Raw genomic sequence first — 24544 nt, 5'->3', positions numbered from 1 at the left:
AACCAGTTTTTGCTTCCATAATAATGCATCTCCCGCAGATTAATTTAGCTTGCATTTAGTTTTAATGTAAGGTGCCTGCATTTTTTAGATTGAACATTCGAGACCTCTTGTATATACTTTAGTATATACTTATATGTGTATATAAATTGTGGGCTCTGGAGATCCGCCCTAGGACTTGTCTGCTTCCGCTTAGGGACTTTTTTTCTGTTCAAATGCCTCTATTTAACTGTCTTAATAGAAGACGACCCGTCGAGGTCAGTAAAATAGCAGAATTGCTTTTTGCTGAGGGACTTTCTTTTTTTTAATTTTTCTGGCAACTGCCTCTATTTAACTTTCTTGATAGAGCCCTAAACCACACAGGTCCGAGGTACCTTGCTAGGAGATACACTCGCTATAATCCCCCCAGAAAGTTGAGGTCATCTGGGGAAACTTGATTGATATTCCCAGATTTCATTATAAAACCAAGGGAGGGAAGACTATGACCGTCTTGGCCTCTAAGGCCTGGAATGCTATGCCCAAAGACCTCAGACTTCTCGACCAAGAGATCGCCTTTAGGAAGCAATTAAAGACCTGGATGTTTAATTTACCAGATGCCTTCGTAATGGCTGCTATCTAGCTCCCAGAATGATAATGGTATTGTACTTTTCTTCAGCGCCAGGATGCTCCTTTCGGAGCGACAGCTGCGCTCTACAAATACTGAATACAAAATACAAATACAAATACAAAACGACCAGCAGAGGTCAGTAAAATAGTAGAATCACTTTAGCATTCTTCAGATTCCAGTCCATAGAAGTTGTCTTCCACGAGCACCCGTAGACAATAATATTTTTTTCAAATCTTCTATTTTCAGTGATCCTGATTTTATATTAAAAACAGAGCTTTGGAATATACCACTTCCTGCTAAAAGGCAGTATTTCTCTCCATGTGTTCCCATACCTGGCGTGTCACGCAGTTTGGTGCTTACTTTCCCTCCATGTTAAAATCAGTAGATGTTTCAGCACCCAGGCTAATGTGCTGCATAGCTAAATACATATCAGGTCCCAAAGGCGAGACCGATTGCATTGCAAATGCTTGTTTTATACAGAAGTTGCATTTCTAGGGTTAGGTCTTTCTGGTGCTATACTTGCCACTGTTTTTGTTGTTGTTGAAGTAATGTACACTTTTAAGTTAGGCTCCAACTGCTTTTTCAGAGGGTGGAGAAATGTAAATCTACACTTCTGAATACATTTACACTTGGATTTTGCGAAACAGTTACTCAGACGTATAAGAGTAAAGTGACATGTGTAAATTATGTGTAGTTTACCTTTGTGAATAGCCCTGTAAATGCCTGATCAAAATAAACAAAATTAATAGTGTAGCATTTTCTATCACTGCCCTTCGTCATGTATTGTCAACAGACAGCTAGCCGGTACTCTCTGTGTATGGAAAATCTGTTATATTATGGAAAGTTAATCCTTTTAACTCTTAATTCTAAAGCATGAGACAGTTTCAGCAAAAAGGCTCACGAATGTGAACAAATGACTACTGATGGAATTCTTGGTGTATACCAGAGAAACTAACAGCAAGATGCTGACCAAGTCACAAACCCACACTCTTTCATCTATGGCACTCCCAAGCAGAACATTGTTACCTGCATGCTAATGGAATTCAGTGCCTCATAAAAATCATGAAGAACTACATAAATATGATGACAATACAGTAAAGTGCAAAGCGATGTCAACAAAGGCATGGTACTGAGATATTGAGGAGTAGATTTATCTTGAGTTATGTTGCCGTTGAGTCACGCAATGGGGCGCCAAGGGCGGTGCAACTGCTAAGTCCAATTTATCAAGCCATGCAAGACCACCTTGCTTGGCTTGATAAAACTTTAGTAACACAATGCAGTGCAAGCCACTGCATTATGTTACTCTATTCCAGGAAGGGGTTCAATAAGTGGAGCATGGGTGCTCCCATGCAATCACCCATGAAGTTTAGTGTATTTCCTGACTTACCATTACTGGCAGACCTGGGAATGCATCAAAATGCTATGCCTTTGCAGTGGAGGCGTAACAAGGATACATATCTTTATTTATCCTTGTTTCTTCCTCCTTCTTTGTGTGTACATTCTGCACCACACATGGAAAGAGAAAAAAGCCTCAGAGGATTGCTTTTGTGCAAGAAGGTGTCCCTTTCTGCTTAAAAAAATCTTCAATGCAGGTACCCTTACACCACGCAGGCGCCCTTACACCACAGCACAAGGGTGCCTGTGTTGGTGCTTGGCAGCACAGTGTGTGTCAGTGCAAGAAAAGGACAGGCGTGCATCGTATCATGTTAAATACGTATCCTGCACTTTCCCTTTCATGCAGTGCAATGAGGTGGCTTGCTACATTGCATGAATTAATAATAAATCTGCCCCTTATTGTCTGATCAAAATAAAATATAGAAAGCCTTATGTAGTAGTCTTCACTCGATACCCTTCTGTTACATTATTTTAACAGAACACTAGACTGTTAAGTATGGCTTGTTGACCATCATTTTATGGAAAATATATTAGATAAAAGATAGTTAATGCTCTGAACTCTTCATTCCTCAGACGTAAGATCACTAATTTGAAAAAGGGACAAAATATATTCATTACAAAACAAACATGAATTCCTATATCTAAATTGCCATATTCAGCACACACCCCCAAACTCAAAGTGAGATAAGAATAAGCCTCCTCATTTGAGCTTTAAAAATAGACATTCTATCTTAGGAGTCCATTAGGATGTCGGGCGGTGGCAACTCGGTAATGGCGGTCCGAAAAACACATGTTTCCTCCCACGAGCAGCGGTAAACACGTCCGCCATTTTGTATTGCTAAACATAGGTGAATTCCAGTCCTCCGCAGTGCAACGCGCACCTCCATCAAAGTGCGCCCGCCACCGCGGCAGAGTGAGCCAATGGAGACTCCCGCCACGCGGAATGACGTCCACCCCGCTCCACTAATTAGGAAGCCCAAAAATCAAGCAGACGCACCGCAGCTGAGATGCTGCACAATCAGAGATGGCGGAAGCACGACAGCGGAGCGAGAAACCAGAATTCTAGGGCAGTAACACATCCACAAGGGCACCCACACATGACCCACCTGCCACCAAGTCACCCCTCTGCATCCTGGACACACATCTTCCACATCATTGACTGTATCTAAAGATATACTGGATTCTGATCCAGTAGGTCAGCTGTTGGACCTTATGTTCATTATTATTTCTAGATCCTGTGTTAGAGGTCAGTTGGTCTGCATTTTTATGTCAACAAATAAGGTTTTTTTAGGTAAAGAGAACACACATTGTACTGATAAGGGTGTGTTCCTTCTACCCCATATAGAGCGGGGCCTCCACTACCGAGCAGTTGCCGGATGAGGTGAGGTCCACTCCCACACAAAGCTGGGTGAGTACATCTACAGTGTTAGTAGAACATTTTCTCAGCATACTATGTGTATCCACCTGAGGGGGTATTTGGCTTCTGGAAAATCATCTTTACAGTAAAGATATATATAGAGACTAAGAGCTAGTTTTGTAATCATATACATTTTTATTATTGTTACTATTGTTGTTACAAGAATGGATGGGCACCCTACATCTATTGGATACCAGGACAGAGAACTGTCCACCAGGTTATGGTAGGGTGTATCGTACAATGACTGATAATATTTATTATTCGCATTTTCACTTTTGCACATTTCCTCTAATACTGTTGCAGTAGCGTTTTTCATACTAGGTCCTGACGAAAGCCAGGTTAGAAATACCTATTTGGCTGAAACATGTCGACCCTGATCCTATTGCTATAAGATAGTTATTATTTCGAACTATCAGTTTTTCACCTTTTTAGTCTTGACACCTGGTTAACACTTAATAAAATATGGTTATGTTCACCGGTAGTCATTTTTAATTTCACTTAGTTCTGCACTGCAAAAAACCTCTTTTCAGCACCACTCTTTTGAGATCATACTTGGGCGGACCAGTCGTCTCTCTGAATGCAGTGAGAGCTAGTTCCCACTGACTAGGGGTGGGCTGCACTGGATTCATTAATCTGATTCCCAGATGATGAGGCTCCGCCAGTGTGGTGGGCTGATGGGATTCATCTCAACATGCTGGAGCTGAACTCATACTGTTTTACACTGGATTTATTGTTTTTCTAGATTCTTAGTCTCGCCATAGTCTGACCAGTTTTCTCCCGGTTTTTGTTGAATTACACCAAACACACCATGCCATACAGGAGGATAAAAGGCACCATGTGCCTGCAATGCCTGAGAAACACAAACGCAGTGTGTAGCAGCAGGTCTGCACAGTCTGCACAAACAGAATCAAGACACATGGACGATCAAACAAACACGACAATGATGTGCCAGTCAGACACTCTGCACACTCACAAGTGTCTAAAACAACAAGTAGGAGTCAGACAGAACAGCATGGACATACCAACACACTGCACATCTCTTGACAACCCAAGAGCACACATCTTATGTAGGCCATGGGACCAGGATGACGGGCCATTACAAAATGACCCTTGACATACACATCTGGGCACACATAAAGGAATAAGCAACATACATGATGACATTGCCCAGCCTGCATGCAACCCTGTGCACGGAGTCACACTGTGTGCTGGCAGTGTCCCCCAAACTGACATGTGAACAATGTAGCCAACAATTGAAAACCTGGAAAATGAGAACTGCAACACAGGTTAAATTGACACCACAGATGCCACAAGTATCATTGTCAGAAAGAACTGAAGTCCCTGTCACCCCTGTAAAAAAAAGAGTAAGCAAGCAAAGACCTTGGCAATGTTGAAGTGCCACATAGAGCATGGGGCACAGCCAAACATATGCACACACCAAAATAACTTCATTCAGTAAGGACACTGACAAAACAGACAACAGGAGTAACTGTCTTTATTCACATGTTACATAGATAGGCACCAACAGTGGAGAAGAGAAAGGCACAAAATACACAGCATATCGATGAGAAGCTGCACAGGCAAGGGCAGAACAGAAAGCCCAGTGTCCAGGTCAAAATTCACAGCAAGTACATGAGAGGCTGCACAGGGAATAGTCCAACACAGCAGAGCAGCAGGGCCAGGTGGCATGGCAAAGTGCAGAGTGGGTTCATGAGAGGCCGCACAGGAATAGTCCAACACAGCAGAGCAACAGGGCCAGTGGTCAGTTCAGGGTGCACAGCAAGTACATGAGAGGCTGCACAGGGAATAGTCCAACACACCAGAGCAACTGGGCTAATGGCCAGTTCAGGGTGCACATCAAGTACACGAGAGGCTGCACAGGGAATAGTCCAACACAGCAGAGCAACAGGGCTAGTGTCCAGGGCAATATTCACAGCAAGTACATGAGAGGCTGCATAAGAAATAGTCCAACACAGCAGAGCAACAGGTCCAGTGGGCATGGCAAAGTGCAGAGTGAGTACATGAGAGGCTGCACAGGGAATAGTCCAACACAGCAGAGCAACAGGGCCAGTGGCCAGTTCAGGGTGCACAGCAAGTACATGAGAGGCCGCACAGGAAATAGTCCAACACAGCAGAGCAACAGGGCCAGTGGGCATGGCAAAGTGCAGAGTGAGTACATGAGAGGCTGCATAGGGAATAATCCAACACAACAGAGCAGCAGGGCCAGGTGGCATGGCAAAGTGCAGGGTGAATACATGAGAGGCTGCACAGGGAATAGTCCAACACAGCAGAGCAACAGGGCCAGTGGCCAGTTCAGGGTGCACAGCAAGTACATGAGAGGCTGCACAGGAAATAGTCCAACACTGCAGCGCAACGGGGCCAGTGGGCATGGCTAAGTGCGGAGCAAGTACGTGAGAATATGCACAGGGAGTGTGTGCGACTGTACCCTTCCATGGGCAGCAACACAGTCAGTGGGCAGAACAGGCCCACCTGTGAGAGAGACAGGTGTTTGAGGGGGACTAGCACTCACACTTTGCTATCCGGCAGACTGGGAGCTGGCTGTGTGTCGGGGACATCAGGAGCACCTGCTTGGGCAGAGAGCGGCCCTGGTGAGGTAGGGCTATCTGTGGCTTGGCAAGCCAGAGGCCTGCTTGTACCAGGTGGGGTAGTGGCACGTGGAGATGGAGTCATGCAGATCTGAAACACTGTGTGGGTGGGAGAGGTTTGAGGGGTGCCTTTCCACTTCTTGGGAATAAGGAATGGCTTCCCTGTACAGGGGTTAATGGGAACTGATGTTGACACAACAGGCACACACACCAACAGAGCCGCATCAGGTGCAGACACTGGCACTCCCTCTGGTGATGTGCTGGATCCTGTGAAACGCTTTGTCTGGCTCTGCCTCTGGCCCTCCTTCCCCTGTTTGTCAGGGGTACCCCCTACAGTGCTCTCCTTCACCTGCTTCACCGGACTTGGAATGGGAGTCGGTGTGGTAGGGGAATGTGGCTCTGAGCCCTTCCTAGGTGTACCCTTGCCATACAACACCTCCTCAGTGGACACAGAAACTGCATGCCTTGCTTTGCGTGAAGTTTTAGGGACATGAAAGTCCTTAGCTGGGGATGCCTCTGAGGCATGTGAGCCTGAAGTTTGCTTCTTTACTTTTTGGGACTTGCTTTTCCCTGATGGGCTCTTGTCTTTGTATTCAGGGGTGGCATTGCTATTCTGTGGGGATGGTGTCTGCGGACGGGCCAGCTTGGGTTGTTTCTGCTGGGTGGTGCTTCTTGTGCTGTATCGTGACTGTGACGCCTGGGAACTGTGGTCACTATCATCAGATGTGGTCACTAACTGGGGAGTGGACAAAGGCCCTTGAGCAGGAATGGGAGTATGTGCCTGTTGAAGGGCAGACGTGACAAAGCCTGGACAGTACGGTGCAGCCTACCCACGTCGGAGTGTATGCCCTCCATGTAGACAACCACTTGGGTTCATTTTTTGTCATGGTCACTGAAGACATTAAGGAGGGATGTCTGGCCCACACAAAGCTGTCGCTGAAGCTGAACAGACTCAGCACTGAGGGCAGCAGAGGGGGCAGGTGATGGGGGTGCGGTGGCAGGTGTGAATGCGTCCTCCCCTCTTACTGACATGGACAAGGGCAGCACCAGAGGAAGTGCATTGGAGGGAGGGCATTGGTCACTGTGTGGCAGAAGATGATGCAGATTCTCCATTCCCTGTGTCCGCCAACATGGATGCATCCCTGCTGGCATCAGATGATGTGGTACTTTGTGTCTCAGGCAGGGATTCCTCCTGCATTCTCCGGTCCCCCTCTGAAGCACTGATGACCTCAGTGTCACTGGGCTCCTGTGCAGCTGTAGTGCTAGTCTCATCCCCACTGGTGTCCGGCTCCTGTCCCTCCGTGACCACAGGTGAATCTGCATGAAAGAGAGATGCAGTGTCAGGTTAGTGGCATCAACAGGACAAATCAATGCAATCGATGCAATCGATGCAGTACAAAACATGCCCAAATCTACCTGTTGCACACCACACTGCAATCACATTGCAGCAACTCACTACATAGACCACCACAGTGCATGTAACCCTGATCATCTGTCATGACTGAGCCATGTTAAGGCCACACAGCACAACACCCTGCCCGTGGCTGAAGTCTACCATAAGAGGAGGAAATTCTGAAACTAAAAGAAAGAAAAGAGAACAATTTTATATGTCCCTTTTCAATACGTTTAGGACGGGCCTTAACAATAGGGAAGAATGGGAAAGATTGATACTGTAACTTATACCCAGAGAGACTGTAATGAACTACTCAAAATAATAAGTTACCCTTATGTTATTTATGATAATGGAGTTATGCTAGTGAGGATGCTCTGAGAATCATGTATCCATTAATGAACAACCAGTGGAGTTTTGCATTGTATAACAAGTATATGACTTGTGAACAATTAAAGAAGGCGATATATAGAATATATTGGATGACTAGATTGTTCTTGTTATGAAACTATGTATAGATTAGGCTGTTATAAGCCAACAAATAGAGTAATCATGGTATCCAGAAAGGAATAATGGATGTTGATAAAGTTCTTTTTAATTTCAAGGACTACATTCATGACAATAGATTAAAATCCAATGAGCTACAGGCACATTCTACACCCTGATTTGAATGTATAACTAGCCGATTAGAAACATGTGTTGGACTCATCAACCTGAAGGGGGTCGATATTAAAGGGTTTATGCATAAGTTCCTCAAACAAAACGATATATGTATGAAAGATCCCAAGACTATGTTAAGATCCACCGAAACGACTTGAATGTAATATGTTATCGTTTTATTTAGTAAATAACAAGCACATGTTGATATTCATGATTTAAAGCAAAATGTAAAAGATATGTGTGAAATGTCCCAAAATTACGTCAACATTCATTGAAATGACTTGCATGAATAGGCTATTATTTTATTTTATTTTATTTTTGTAAAAACAAGTACATGTTAATAATCATGATTTGAAACAAAATATAAAATATAGCCGACGCGGGACTTTATTCATGTTAAGGGAAACAACCAATAGATTGTAGCGACGTTAACCAATGGAACCAGTGCGATAATGGATCGCCCGAGATTTTTGCCCCTATCCAAGATGGCCGCCGTTATTGAACCATATATCCTCTACAAATATAAGAGGTTTACCATAAGCTTAGAGTACAATGAAAATGGGCGGATTTAATATCATGCAATATGTAATTAAAGGAAATGTATGGATTTTAAGAATATATATAAAGTCATAAGACAATATCGAACCCGTTTAAGAACTTCCGGGTCATGACCGAGTGTGTAAAAATACCGACTTTATGAAATTAAAAATAGTGAGTGCAAAGTGAACACCACAAAGAAATGGATACGCGCATGTGACTGAAAACACGAATTGCTCATATACAGGATTAGCTTAGGTACAAAACATCGAAAGCTCGGTATATCGCTATATCTACTTCCGGGTCGATAGGGGTAGAGCCGGCTTAAAAACGCCAGACTTTTCTTGTATGGCGATATCGCATGAAAACCGAGATCACCACGAGGAACTACGGAGGAGCAGGGAGGCCGACTTCTATATTTAAGGTATGCGACATCTCTGTAAAGTGGGGTCTTAACTCGGGTCTCGGTTCTCAAACCCGAGTACTCATATTGTTTAAATCAGCTCAGGAAAATAGACGGCAACTGACTAGGCTTTCGTAGTGTTGAAAGCTATGACATAGAACAATGTGGGCAAAATATCCAAGGGAGCCTATCACCCTTACGTAGGGAAACGAAAGTTCCGACCACCATATTGTTGACAATTCGGGACATTGATCTTATAGCATCACAAACCCCTCGAGTTGTAGAATCACAAATAGCAGCACATTCGGCACTACATGATATTGGCCATTCTGCTACCTGGTCCCGGAGTTATGTATTGCAGAGCCTCGGGGTGGTTTATTAATCACATTGAACAGTTTCAAGGCTAGCTATATGACATAAGGCAAGCCATAGGGAAAGAATGATAATTATAAACATGCACACGATAAAGAGTGTCCTGGTACAAAATACAAAATACGAGAATGGACAGGGGGACAACATTAGAGACTTTGAATAGAAACTAAGTATAGCTCTGAAAAACGCAATTTGAGTAACATTAGAGAATAAAAATTCCGTTCATCCCCTTGACCTTGCAGAACGCCAACAACCCCAAGCAGCAAGAAGGGATAATTACTGAAAAACCTTAAGCATCTGCTAGATCCTGCCAGACAACATATTGGTGAGTAGGACAAAAACCAACAACAGACCTATAATGGAGCGAGACTTGGTAAAAATTCTTTGTAGTTCCTAATGTTATTGTATTGTTCCCATGCATATAGGAACATAATTCATACAAAAAAGAAAAAAACATCTTGATTGTACTACGGTGGCTCCTCCGAGTTCGCTAAATATCTCCACCAAGAATTAAAATAAGGTAAAGGGATGTGAAGAGATAGCATGTCCATAAGTGAAAGGGGCTGTATTTCACATAACCTGAATGGTTATATATACTTTTGTGTCTTTTATTAGTGGACATTATCGCGAGACTGGAAACAAATAGAAACTCGCTAACCCATCAAAGGTTTTTAATAACAAGAGGATCAAGGCCTGACACCCACAAGGCAAGGTAGAACAAGAACCTATTTAATGCTAATACATAGTAACTAAAGACAATCGAGTATGAAAAATAAACTGGTAGGACTAAAGGGGGCAGAAAGGCAGTAACAAAGAGTGATAAAAATGTAATAACCTATGGCAATAAAGAGTGTATAAAAAGATAAGTAAAACACTTCTAGCGAAATACCTAAATGTTGTTTTTTAATTTCTAGATCCGCAAGTCATTGTGTTGAATTGTCCTGAAGAAGGTGTAGATACATAGAAGCACCAAAACGCGTCGACTGTTACTTTGACTTTTTTATTCTGTTTTATTTGTGGTATTTTCACACTGTGTGATTTCTTAACCAATGTTTTTAACAATTTTTAATAAATATGCATAGATTGTAACCCGAGCGGGAGGTATTTCAATAAAAACTTGAACTTTACTCATCTCAAACTGTCGCAGATGTGCCAATACTTAATCACACTAGTGATTGTAATTTATAGTGTGTCTCACGTACTGCCTAAACCTGATAGTATGGCTGCCCTTTAGATTCTTTAAACTATTACTTGGAGTGAGAGTATTAAAACTCTTTTAAACAGGGACCACCACTTTGCTTAGCTTTTTCCCCTCCCTGTAACAAGAACCAGGGGAACCTTCCAATTTTTCCTGAAGTCTACCAGACACACAACGTGCTATGCCCACACCTATGGGCATGATGTGGGCACACCACTTGTTTCCACTGACTTGAGGGAACAGGAGGGGACAACACAGACACCTATTATGACATGACAGTTCACAATGGCTAATAGTGCATGCCAAACACCCTTTTGTACTCTGGGGCCCAAAGACTAGTGCACATTGTTGTCAGATGTGTAGGCCTCAACATTCATGGTTCATGTAATGTACGCATAGATGTAGTCACACTCAGATTGGTAATACTGCTGTTCTCTCCCAAAGCGATTCCCCAGACTACCCCAATGCTGAATAACCATGAAGGGCATAACACATACAGCAATGGGAATACACAGCAGGGAGGATCACCTTTGTAAGAACAGTTTGGGCAAATGCATGGCACTGGCACACATCCCAGCAGCAACTTACATGACAATGCACTGCACCACTCCACAAACATCACATAGGCCACCACTGGCACAGGCCCTGTACACATGCATCCGCTCCCAGACAAAATCACTCTCCCCAAATATTCACCCCTGCCTTGCTGCTGTTGCTCCTTCAGACGTGCATCCAGCTCAGGATGAGTCACTGCAAAGATGCGGTCCATCAGTGGTGTCATGCTGCGCCGTGCCAACCGCCCAGTGCAAGGAAGCAGCCCCAAGGTCATCTCTGCCACGTTATATGCCAGCCGGCTGCTGTCGTCCCGCCTCTTATGGTTGGTTAGATACCCCCAGAGCTTGCACCTTTGCTACAATGGCCCTCCACACAGCCTTATGCTGGTGTACCTTGAGCTGCAGGCATGGGAGGCAAGAGGGGGAAATGATCAGTGACACAGTATCAAGTACCAACATCTATCAGTACAGTTGCAAGACACAGACTCATTACCAGACCATGCGCTCAATCCACCGCGGCTCTCCATCAGACCCATTCCTGCACCACGTCTTCACATCTTCAACAGAGCAAGCAGCACCATCGCACCCCGCCTGCGCAATGTCATCAATCTCTCCCTCGAGACCGCAACCTTCCCTGAGATCTAGAAACACGCCAAGATCAACGCCCTACTCAAAAGACCTAAGGCAGACCCAACAGACCTCAAGAACTTCTAGCCCATCTCTCTGCTCCAATTCACGGCCAAGGTCATCGAGAAAACCGTCAACAGACAGCTAACCCGATACCTCGAAGAAAACAGAATCCTGGACCCTTCCCAGTCAGGGTTCCGCAGCAGCCACAGCACCAAGACTGCCCTCAAAGCCGCCACCGACGACATCAGGACTCTGCTAGACAACGGCGAGACCGTAGCACTCATCCTCCTAGACCTCTCTGCTGCCTTCGAGACCGTCTGCCACAGCACACTATGCGCACGCCTCCACGCCACAGGGATCCGAGACAAGGCTCTGGATTGGACCACCTCCTTCCTCTCTGGCAGAACCCAGAGCGTCCGCCTCCCCCATTCTGTTCCAAAGCCTCCGAGATCATCTGCAGTGTACCCAAGGTATCCTCCTTCAGCCCGACGCTGTTCAACATTTACATGGCCTCGCTCGCTCTTGTAGCCCGACAGCACGGCCTCAACATAATCTCCTACGCCGATGACACTCAGCTGATCCTCTCCCTCACCAAGGATCCCATCACAGCCAAAGCCAACCTCCACGAAGGAATGAAGGCTGTCGCCGACTGGATGAAGATCAGCCGTCTGAAGCTGATCTCAGGCAAGATGGAGGTCCTCATCCTCGGCTCCAACCCTTCAGCCTGGGACGACTCATGGTGGCCAACGGCACTGGGGGCAGCTCCGACACCCACCGACCACACACACAACCTGGGAATCATCCTCGACTCAATGCTCTCAATGACCAAGCAAGTCAAAGCCGTCTCCTCCTCCTGCTTCAACACCCTTCGCATGCTCCGCAAGATCTACAGATGGATCCCGACAGATACAAGAAAGACAGTCACCCAGGCCCTCGTCAGCAGCAGACTTGACTACGGAAATGCCCTCTACGCAAGAGCCCCGACAAAGCTCATCAAACGTCTACAACGCATCCAAAACGCCTCGGCGTGACTGATCCTCAACGTACCACACCACGGCCACATCAACCCCCACCTGAGAAACCTGCACTCGCTCCCCGTCAACAAGAGGATATCCATCAAGCTCCTCACCCGCTCAGACAAGGCACTCCACAAGACTGGCCCAGCCTACCTCAACAGACGACTCTCCTTCTACATCCCCAACCACCAGCTATGCTCCGCCGACCTCTCACTCACCACCTTCCCGCGCATCCAAAGAACAACCACGGGTGGGAGATCCTTCTCCCACATCGCTGCCAAGACATGGAACACCCTCCCACTGAGCCTGCTGACCTTCAGGAGGAAACTCAAGACCTGGCTGTTCGATCAGTAATCAGTAACTGCCACCCAGCTCCTTGAGAACGACCCTTGCGGGTATGTGGTGCGCTTTACAAATGATTGATTGATTGATTGATTGTTCTAATCTCTGTCCATCCCACCCTGGGGTACATCTCACATGGGCACTCTGCATGGGCTAAGCTGATGTGATTGCATTCATAAGGGCGTACAGAGTCCCTGCACATCTCACACACATGCAGGATGACAGCACTGAACCCCGTTTTTGGCAAGCACATATCTCCATTCCTATGCCTGTCTGGGCACAACATACATCACATATCGAGCTGTGTCTGTGGGTTGACTCACTGTGTGCAAGACTGTGCAGCACTCAATGTGCATGCCCTGTGAATATATCACTATGTCATGTGTGTGGCATTGGGGGACATGGACTCACAAACACAATATAGAACTACACAAGTGTGGTCGTGTGCAATTATGCAGGGATGAGATGGTGCATAGTTGGATTTCACTGTGAAAAAACAAGAGTAAGGGCACAGTAAGTGCAGTGATGTGATCTCGTCTTGGTGGGTGGGCACTGTGCAGAGTATCTGGGCTCACACTGAGTTGGACAACAGGGGCACACATAGCCATTCAGCCAAGCAATGATTGTCCTGGCACCTGTGTGGCCAACATACTGCGTCACTGCATGGCTGACAATGCATCACACTTTACTCAGACCTACAACTGCAGGCAGGGAAACCTGTGACATTGGGACACACACTCCTTCCCCCTGGAGATAGCTTGTTTTTCAGTGCATGACACAAGCCCACAACGTCAGGCATATACGGCAGCAGTCCAACTACATGTGTGCCCCCCCTGCCCTGCACCTCAGTTTCTGATTACTTACCACGAAATTTGGGGCACCATACAGCCTTGAGTACTGTGTGAGCACCTTGTCCACCAGGACCTCCAGCTCCTTACTTGTGAATGGACTAGCACGGATCTTCTCTGTCCTTGCCATCCCTGTGGAATGTAGGGGCCGGGGGTGCACTACTGCGATGGTGCATCTTTCAAAAGCATCCAATGTCCGCTGTCGCTCGGTGGTAGCTACCGCAATTTGAGGGGCATTCAATGGCATGAGGCACCCCAATTTGGGTGTCGGAGCATGCCATGCGCCATTTGGGCATGTCTCGATGACAATGACTACCGCACATGTGTCGGGGGGTGCTGGTGAGACACTGCCATGCTCAGGCGGTAGCTACCGTGATTTGGGGCATATACAATGCTTGTGAGGCACAGCGATTTAGATGGCAGAGCATGCCAAGCTTCATTTGGGCATGCCTATATGCCAATGAGTACGACACCTGTGTCAGGGGGTGCCAGTGAGACACCGTTGTGTCCAGGTGGTAGCTACCGGGATTTGGGGCACATACAATGGCATTGTCCATCAGGAACACTTCAACGGTGCACAGTGGCCACATGTTGAAGGGCACATTATCGGGTACACAATGTTCCATTGACTCCACAGGTGCCTACACATGCCATGGTTGTGTATGTGTGACGTACATTGGTCTGTAGTCCCTAACATACCACAAAGGCATTAGATGGTTGATGAGGCAGGACAGTGTTGTAGTGGACTCTACAATGTGTACATATATCAATGTGTTGTGGGGCAGTGATGACCTTGGCAAGGCTTGTCTCACTGTATGATGTAGTTACTTACTTGTGCTTTTCTGTCAGCTCATATACGCAATTGTCACTTCACCGCCAACTGTGGTCATTGTGTTGTGGATGTGTGCCAAGTTTGAATGATGCATTGAGGTGTGACAGGTACAGCAGATGAGTATGAGTATGAGACAATGGTGTTGATTTGTTGCACATTGGCTGGATGCCACGCTCCCAGGCGTGCACATGTGAAATGTGGCCCTGAAACTATATGCATTCACATTGACCTATGTGGTGTTTGAGGCACTTGTGTATTGAAAATAGAGAGGTGTGCCCACTGTGTGGCTCAAACGTCCACCCATGTGACCTGCTGTGTCACTCAATTGTCAAGTCAGTCTTTGTTTATTCTGTGTCATCCTGTACGGGATATGCTGTCGCCATCTCATGATGGATGTCATTGACATGTGTCCACTTTCATCTCAACTAGGAGAAGGCCAAATCTGATTCATCACTTGAAACTGCTGGAGGACATGGAGGATGTGGCGATCATTAGTAAATTCCGTCTAGATAGAGCCACCATGAAGTCCCTTTGTGATATGTTGGAGCCCCACCTGCAGCCTTGCTGGACATTTCCAACAGCTTTCACCCCAACTTATAAAGTGATGTCAGCCCTCCATTTTGTTGTCACTGCATTGTTCCAGGAGACCGTGGCCAGCGCTGGTGGGATGCCTCAACCGATGTTCAGCATGGTTCTGCGTAATGCTCTGTCCGCCAAGATGATCTACAAGGACAGATATATACATTTCCTCAGGGGTGCTGAATTGCCAGCTGTGAAGGGAGACTTCTAACCCCTTGGGCACATCCCCCATGTTGTTGGTGCCATAGATTGCACACATGGCGTTCTTTTGCCACCACAGGCAAGTGAGCACAATTTTCATAATCAAAAACATTACCACTCCATCAATGTGCAGGTGGTGTGCCTGACAGATATGATCATCTCGCATGTGTGTGCCAGAGTCCCCAGGTCAGCCCATGACTACTACGTCCTGAGGATCAGCATTGTGCCCTGGCTGATGGCTAATCTGCTTCCCGAGCATGCATGGATTGTGGGTGAGTATGCCTAGTTGTATGGTGTGCTGGGTGTGTGACCTGCTGCCCTCTGCCTATGCAACATTGCAATGTGTATTTTTCATTCCTAGGTACCTCTGCACATCCCAACCGTCCATGGCTGCTGAGCCCACTGCGGAATCCCTGGACCCAGGCTGATATCCAATAAAATGAGGCCCATGGGGGGACACGTCGTGTGGTGGAGCGTACTTTTGGTGTGCTGAAGTCACGTTTCCACTGCGTGGACAAAACTGGAGGTGCACTGGCATACTCGCCCAGGAAGGTGTGTCAGATCGTAGTAGCATGCTGCATTCTCCACAAACCTGGCCATTCACAAGCATATTCCCCTGTTCCTGGATGATGATGAGGACCCAAGGCCCCCACCTGCACAACAACCTGAGTCTAGTGATGAGGACAGTGGAGAGGAGGAAGGTGGTGACATGCGTCAACAGCTCATCACCCGCTACTTCACTTGAAGATGGGTGACGTAGTCCAACATATACATTGTCTGGTGAGATTGCTGTTGCTGTGAAGGGCTATGTGCGAATTGAGTAAACAGACAGATGTAAAGTCACCTGTGTGTGGATATGTGACTGTGACATGTCATCTGTGAACTTATATGGGACGTGTATGTTGACACTTTTTGCTCATTGTGTTGTCTGCGTGTTGGTTTATGTAGATAGATGGTGTAGTGTAATGTCTGTGATGCCACACTCACACCAGTGAATGTTGTTCTGTTGTGTTTCCCTACGTGCCTCAGAATTATCCTTGCCTACATACAGTACATACTTCAGATACATTATGGACATTTTGAAGGCTGTACACCCTGCACTAAAGACAAATCTGACACAAAAACAGCGTGTAAAGTATTTTATTTACAAAGTTGATATGTGAGGGGGTGAGCAGATTTACATGCAGGTGGTGATGGGGCAGCGAGTTGACATTCATGCTAAATGAGATGTAAGAGTAGATACCACTTCGATGTGGTGACCCAGTCCAACAGACAGGTGCCATTCACAAGGCAGTGTGGGGAAGGACAGTCCAAACAGTCAATGAGGTGGGGAAGTGGGTTGCCATCAGGGCTGGCTCCGTAACTGGCGTTTGACTGGTGCTTTGCCTCCAGAGACTCCCAGGGTCTTCTACGGATGGCCCCTTGGTCGCTTGGCTGGGGTGGGCCCTGCTGTGGTGCCAGCGGTGTCTGAGGACTCACCCGTCTCCGTGGTTGCAGGGGAGGATGGTGAACTGTCATCCTGCGGCAAAACAGAGGGGGTGGAGGTATTGATTGGGACGCAGGCCTGTCGCTCAGTAACACCACTTGCTGGCCCATGGGGTCCACCATTTGTCCAATCCGTGTGTCGATGGACCTCATCAGCCAGATGAACTTGAGTAAAAGATCGTCCAAATGGCCAGTTTGTCCCCGGGCCTGTTCGTATGCCCCAAGGACTCTGGTGATGTGTTCCAGGAATGGGGTCCAAGCCTCCTGTGTCTGAGGGTGACCTTGGCCCTCCCACCTGTCCTGCTGCCAAGGACCTTTTGCCCCGCCACTGTGTGTCCACGCACACTCTCCCTGCCATCCTCAGTTGTTGGTGTGGGGTGGACATCCCCTGGGAAATGGTGGGTGTTGCAGGTGGCACTGGTGGTGGTGGTGGTGATTGCGGTGGACGCACAGGCCGTAACAGCAGGGGTCTGCTATGCAGTTGGTGTTGCAGCAGACGTGGTGGTGGGGAGGATGGGGTCCTGGGACCTGTTGCTCCCTGTCACACCAGATGGGCCGGCCTCGAGCTCATCGTCCTGAAAATCCTGGGAGTCTATATCCGAGAGTCCATGTACCGGGGGGAGACTGGCTCTGCTGCTCATTGATGTTGTCCTCAGCAGTAGGTTCTTTGTCACCTGTGGATTAGATGGGGGATGGTCATTGTTGTGTACTCTTCAGGCATTCTTTTAGCTGTGTGTCATCCACTGTCTGTACACTACACAATATCCAGACCATTACATCATTTTCTATGTGCACTACTGTGCCTCCTAACATGGTAAAGAGGTACATACATTACTTGTACATGTTGTGAGGTATCAATGCATACCATGCAAATCATAATGGAATCATGTTCACCTGGACCTGTTGACATGTAGGGACCAGCACAACATCTTGTCTTTGTTGTCTCTGTGTTGTTTTGTCTGACCTGGCAGACGTCACATCTGAAGAAAATAACAAGAGGGGGGAGGGAGAGGAAGAAGTGGATTCTGTCTCCCCTGGCAATATATCTAAACAAAAAGGAATCCACTCTGGTGGTGTCGGTGATCCCTACAGTGGTGGGGAGCACGTAGTGTTGTTTTAAATACCCCTCACACACCAACAGGCCCCTTGGTGTCATGCTTCATCATCGGGGTCTTCGCAAACCTCTACGGGATGCGGCGTGCTACGACTCACGGCTACGTAGGAGCACTGAAGGTGAACTATGTGTTGGTGTGTGGGAAGTGATTAAGTGTGAGTGGTGAGGTGGTGAAAAGTGATGGTTAAAAGATACTTGGCCCGTAGGAGAAAATAACAAAAACTTTTTATTTAGCCCTCGGCTGGTATCGTTAAAAAGGTGCAGGTGAGGTTGTTAGTTACTGGTTAGGGTACGTCAACCTCGAAAGTGCGTCGACATGTTTCGGAGTTAAAGAACTCCTTCTTCAGGACGAGGATATGCACAGTTATCCTCACCTTACTCACATGAAAATGTAGATGTCAAAGTGTGCTCTACAAAAAGTTAAAAGGTGAAATGTACCTAATCGTGTTTCAATGAATGGAGTCTGTTGCGCCCAATTGGCGGTAATATTACAGAACCTGTGAAAGAACAAAAAACAACATGAAGCGTGAATTCATATTCAGACACTAGTGTTTCAGAAAAACCTATGCTGATACATAGGAGGGTAATGATGAACCAAAAATTGGGTCCAGGAACCCTGTAAAAAAGGGAAAAGGACATGGACAAACATATAGACAAGGACACACATTGATTCATATCATATAGTCGCCATTGGATTCCATAGGATTAGAAAATGGAATGAAAAACACATATTTTTATAAATGTACATTGCTTACTTATGGACAAAGACTAATTAGCCTCATGAGCCACTGCGTAGTATTGGGGGTTCTTTGGTTCCTGCTCAATCTAGCTACCTGTAGGATGTCAAAAGAGCTAGGTTTAAGGATCTGAGAAGCTAATTCCTAACAGAAATATAGATGTCTCTACTCCACATCACCAAACTCACGGTTACTGCAAAGCCTGATCGGCTGTCTTCCTCTCAACGCGGCCCCGACGGTATGTCGAGTCGTTCTAAAACATTCCCTTATATAGTGCCCCTATTGCTTAAATTGATGCCAAATTGAAAACGGAATCTGCCCAAACAAGGACATCGTCCTTAGATTCAAATCCGGTCCTGCGTATGCATGCAGGGTGATCCTGATCGAAAGAACGCATGCGCGAAAGGGTAGCGTGATAGAAACGCACATGCGCGGAGGAGAGGCGTCCGAGCCTCGCGCTAGTGCTCAATGAGAGCCGTTCGTGGATGCTAGCTACTGGAGCATGCGCAGCAAGCGTTCCCGGACTGATTAAAGGGTATCCCGAGCTGTTATACAACAGGGGGAAGATGGTTATGATTAGGCCCCACGGGGGTATATCAGATGCAATAGGGAAAGTTTGTTGTACTCCACATTTGTGAACAAAGCCCAATTAAGTAAGATCGAAATCTCAGGGAGAATGATGGCAGTTTTATAAACAAAAATAAAAATAGGGTTTTGTTAAAGGATCCAATAGTCTCAGGATAGATCCACTGTCCTGCTATCAAAGGGTGTATATTTTTAAACAGATACAACTGATCATCGCAGTTGGCTCCATGGAATGGAGTCATTCAATACGGTGGTGTCCGTGCCCAGACGGAACACCCACCTCTGTTCCTTCTCAAAAAGACCGACATCAGATGGCAGTTGTTCAATCACAGTCCAGTGTAGTTCATTTACACAGTGCTGTGCCTCCAAAAAATGTGCCGCCATTTTGGTAGTCGATTTTTTGCATCTCACGTTGCTTTTATGCTCGTTTATTCTGGTTTTTACAGCTCGTGTGGTCATACCCACGTATTCCTTGTCGCATGGGCAAGTGATGAGGTAGACCACATTTCTGCTGTTGCAGTTAGTGAACGCTCGTTGTTCCCACTTGGTTCCATTCTGAAAAGTGAGGGTCAAACTTTTTTTAGTCAAATGGCAACTATTGCAATTACCTCAAGGGTGGTGTCCATGTAATCCCTGTAATCTAGTTTGTTGAATCACAGTGGTTTGGGGTCTAGTATGAACCAGGATGTCTTTAAGATTTCTTCCTCTCTTGTGGGCAAACAGAGGTTTCTCTAAATCCAGAGTGCCACTTGTCAGAATGCGCCAGTGTTTATTCACCAACTTAGAGACCTGGTTGGAGCCTTAGCTGTATGTTGTAACACAGACTGTTCTATTGTTAGTGTTTTCTTTCGGAGTGTTGTCTTCCAACAGAGCTTCCCGGTTGTTGTTACGAGCCCTTTTCATTGCATTTTTAATGACTCTGTCAGGGTATCGTCTCTGTTTCAGTTTCTCACTTAGGTCTTTGGATTTGTATTTTGCCACGTCGCTACAATTGCGGCGTAGACGTAGGAACTGCCCGTATGGTAAATTTTCTCTCAGGTGACGTGGATGGAAACTGTCAAACCTGAGGAGGCAGTTCCTCGCTGTGGGTTTGAAATGTGTCTCTGTTTTCAGAGACCCTGCCTCGTGATAAATGTTCAAATCCAGAAACACCATTGACTCATTAGACGCTTGGTGGGTAAACTTCAGAAAGGCATTCTGTGTGTTAAGCCAATGCATGAAATCTGTGATAGATTGACCATCCCCTTCCCAGATAACCAGGACGTCATCAATGTAACGCCGCCAGGTGCGGATTTTGCCCCTAAATGGATTATTGGGGTGGAGGATCTTGGTAGCTTCCAGATGGTGTACGTACAGCCCGCCAGGCTCGGCGCGAAAGTACTCCCCATACTAGTTCCGTGACGTTGTAGATACAAGGTGCCCTCATACTCAAAGAAGTTCTTAGTAAGTGCTATGGAAATGCACTACATTACTACTCCTCGCGGGGTTTGATAGTTCCAAGAATTGGAATAGAGCACCTCCTCGATGATTAGGAGGGTTTTATCATGTGGGAGGCTGGTGTAGAGGCTCTCCACATCGAGGCTCAGCAACAATTGCGAGTCTGGATTAAACGGTTGGTTTTGTAGAAGCTGGAGGACCGTTTTAGTGTCCCTTAGGTACGTGGCAACGAGAACGACTCGACATACCGTCGGTGCTGCGTTGAGGGGAAGACAGCTGATCAGGCTTTGCAGTAACCGTGAGTTTGGTGATGGGGAGTAGAGACATCTATATTTCTGTTAGGAATTGGCTTCTCAGATCCTTAAACCTAGCTCTTTTGACATCCTACAGGTTGCTAGATTGAGCACGAACCAAAGAACCCCCAATACTACGCAGTGGCTCATGAGGCTAATTAGTCTTTGTCCATAAGTAAGCAATGTACATTTATAAAAATATGTGTTTTTCATTCCATTTTCTAATCCTATGGAATCCAATGGAGACTATATGATATTAATCAATGTGTGTCCTTGTCTATATGTTTGTCCATGTCCTTTTCCCTTTTTTACAGGGTTCCTGGACCCCATTTTTGGGTTCATCATTACCCTCCTATGTATCAGCATAGGTTTTTCTGAAACACTAGTGTCTGAATATGAATTCACGCTTCATGTTGTTTTTTGTTCTTTCACAGGTTCTGTAATATTAACGCCAATTGGGCGCAACAGACTCCATTCATTGAAACACGATTAGGTACATTTCACCTTTTAACTTTTTGTAGAGCACACTTTGACATCTACATTTTCATGTGAGTAAGGTGAGGATAACTGTGCATATCCTCGTCCTGAAGAAGGAGTTCTTTAACTCCGAAACATGTCGACGCACTTTCGAGGTTGACGTACCCTAACCAGTAACTAACAACCTCACCTGCACCTTTTTAACGATACCAGCCGAGGGCTTAATAAAAAGTTTTTGTTATTTTCTCCTACGGGCCAGGTATCTTTTAACCATCACTTTTCACCACCTCACCACTCACACTTAATCACTTCCCACACACCAACACATAGTTCACCTTCAGTGCTCCTACATAGCCGTGAGTCGTAGCACGCCGCGTCCCGTAGAGGTTTGCGAAGACCGCGATGATGAAGCATGACACCAAGGGGCCTGGTGGTGTGTGAGGGGTATTTAAAACAACACTACATGCTCCCCACCACTGTAGGGATCACCGACACCACCAGAGTGGATTCCTTTTTGTTTAGATAGACGTCACATCTGGCCATTTACTCGGCATTGTATTGTACTGCATGACTTTTTCATGTCATGTACATATTTTGAATCATAAGCCCACACATGCTTCCTAAAAATTGAAATGGTCCTTGCTGATTGGTCCACATGGCAATGCACTCATCAGTGTGTGTTGTGCATGGTTGTGCCCAGTCTTTATTGTGCATGTACATTGGTGTGTGACTCTTTGGTATCTGTGACAGTTCCCTTTTCTTACCTGTGTGCACACTATGCGTGCCAAGTGGGGTAGGTGTGCCTTTTTGTGCAATGAGAGGGATGGTGTTGCCATATGGCAGCATTTCATTAGTGACAAATGTGTGGGTGCACATACGGGATACCTACCTGTTAGGTGAAGGTGAACACTGCAATGGCTTCAAACTACTTGTGGGTGGGAGGGAGTGCTCTATCCTGCTGGGGTGTGGGCCAGGGGGCATAGTGGGAGTAGTGGTGCAGGTCTCCTACCCCCAGACAGCCCTCCCAGAGAAGATGGCTACCTACCTGTGACTTTGATGAGGGTAGTGTGATGGCTGACACATGCTTCTGTGTAGGATTGGGGAGTATTCCCATCCTGCTGGAGTGTGGGCCCAGGGGCATGGTGGGAGTAGTAGTGCAGGCCTCCCACCCCCAAACAGCCCTCCCCGGGAAGATGGCTACATACCTGTTAGGTGAAGGTAAAGACTGCAATGGCTTCCAACTGCTTGTGGGTGGAAGGGAGTGCTCCATCCTGCTGGCGTGTGGGCCAGGGGTCATGGTGGGAGTAGTAGTACAGGCCTCCCACCCCCAGACAGCCCTCTCAGAGAAGATGGCTACCTACCTGTGTATTTGATGAGGGTAGTGTGATAGCTGACACATGCTTCTGGGTGGGGTGAGGGAGTACTCCATCCTGCTGGGGTGTGGGCCAGGGGGCATGGTTGGAGTAGTAGTGCAGGACTCCCTCTCCAAACAGCCCTCCCAGGGAATATGGCTACCTACCTGTTAGGTGAGGGTGAACACTGCAATGGCTTCCAACTGTTTGAGGGTGGGAGGGAGTGCTCTATCCTGCTGGAGTGTGGGCCAGGGGCCATGGTGGGAGTAGTAGTGCAGGTCTCCCACCCCCAGACAGCCCTCTCAGAGAAGATGGCTTCCTACCTGTGAGTTTGATGAGGGTAGTGTGATGGCTGGCCCATGCTTCTAGGTGGGGTGGGGGAGTGCTCCATCATGCTGGGGTGTGGGACAGGGGGCATGGTGGGAGTAGTGGTGCAGGCTGCCTTTGCTCATGCTCCCATGGTAATGTTGGTAGCTACGTTTAGGGTAAATGATAGTGAGTGGCTGTTGGATCTGTGAGACAGGTTTTTGTGGGTGTGTGTTGCAGATGTATGGGATTTGTCTTGGGAGGTGTGAGTTTTTGGTTTTGCAAGACAGTACATATCAGTGTGTTGGTTAATATTTGTTTGTACTTACCAGCCTCCACTCCCCAAGATACTCCTGTGAGACTCTTTGGATGCAGTATGGTAAGCACTTTCTCCTCCCATGGTGTGAATGTTTTTAGTGGGAATGGAGGGCCACCACCAGTCCGGTTAGCCAGCTCCCAGTTCTTGCTCCTCCTCTCTTTGACAACCCTCTTCAGATCATGCCACCACTTCATGATCTCCTCCTTGGATCGTGGGGTGGTCCCTACTGCATTGACCCTTTGTATTATCCTCTCTCACATTTGTGTGCTTGTGGCTAATGGTGTCTGTTGGACCAGGCTACCAAACAGTTGTGGTTCCACTCTGAGTATCTCATTTACCATGACTGTCAACTCACTCTCTGTGAATTTGGGCATTTTATGTGAGGACATGGTGTCCTGTTTTCAATAATTAAAACCCTGACTAAACCATCTACCGATAGTAGTCTGCCCGAATCCTCAGAGGGCAGATGTAACACCTTAGTTTCATACTTCCTCACGAAGGTGACGGATATTTACGGTGGCTATCGAACAGATATAGACCACCTAACTGAGAAGGAGGAAGAACTTATAGGGGCACCCTTACAACAGGTCATTACTAATTTTCCCAATATGGAACAAAGGACCTAGAATCCCTATTAGATATAGTGAAGTCGGGCTAACCCTTAGATCCAGCCCCCCCCATATCCTCAAATCAGTAGCACCAACTGTGATACCTACCCTAAGGAAAATTATGAATCAATCTCTAGACACTGGCATAGTCCCACGGTGGAAACATGCTGTGATAAAACCATTACTAAAAAAAGCCAATGTGGACCAATCATTACCAGAACATTATCGCCCTATCTCCTTACTGCCA

At 46.6% G+C, this 24544-nt stretch overlaps 1 long non-coding RNA gene across 4 annotated transcripts in view; it reads right to left on the bottom strand.

Moving 5' to 3' along the window:
- Positions 1–4893: 4893 nt before the first annotated feature.
- The window catches only part of LOC144821785 (uncharacterized), an 82825-nt gene continuing 63174 nt past the window's right edge, over positions 4894–24544 (bottom strand). The window contains exons 5-6 of one of the 4 annotated variants that reach the window (XR_013608431.1): positions 11279–11535; positions 4894–7339 (exon numbers count right to left, since the gene is read on the bottom strand). This is a non-coding gene — a long non-coding RNA (uncharacterized LOC144821785). Of the gene's footprint in view, positions 7340–11278; positions 11536–16595; positions 17744–24544 lie in introns of those variants that run through there. The other 3 variants (XR_013608435.1, XR_013608434.1, XR_013608433.1) reach the window with 3 other exon arrangements.

The sequence above is a fragment of the Lissotriton helveticus genome, chromosome 2_2, assembly GCF_964261635.1.
Source record: "Lissotriton helveticus chromosome 2_2, aLisHel1.1, whole genome shotgun sequence".
In the NCBI taxonomy this organism is placed as follows: domain Eukaryota; kingdom Metazoa; phylum Chordata; class Amphibia; order Caudata; family Salamandridae; genus Lissotriton; species Lissotriton helveticus.
This window is presented reverse-complemented; position numbering and strand designations above follow the sequence as displayed.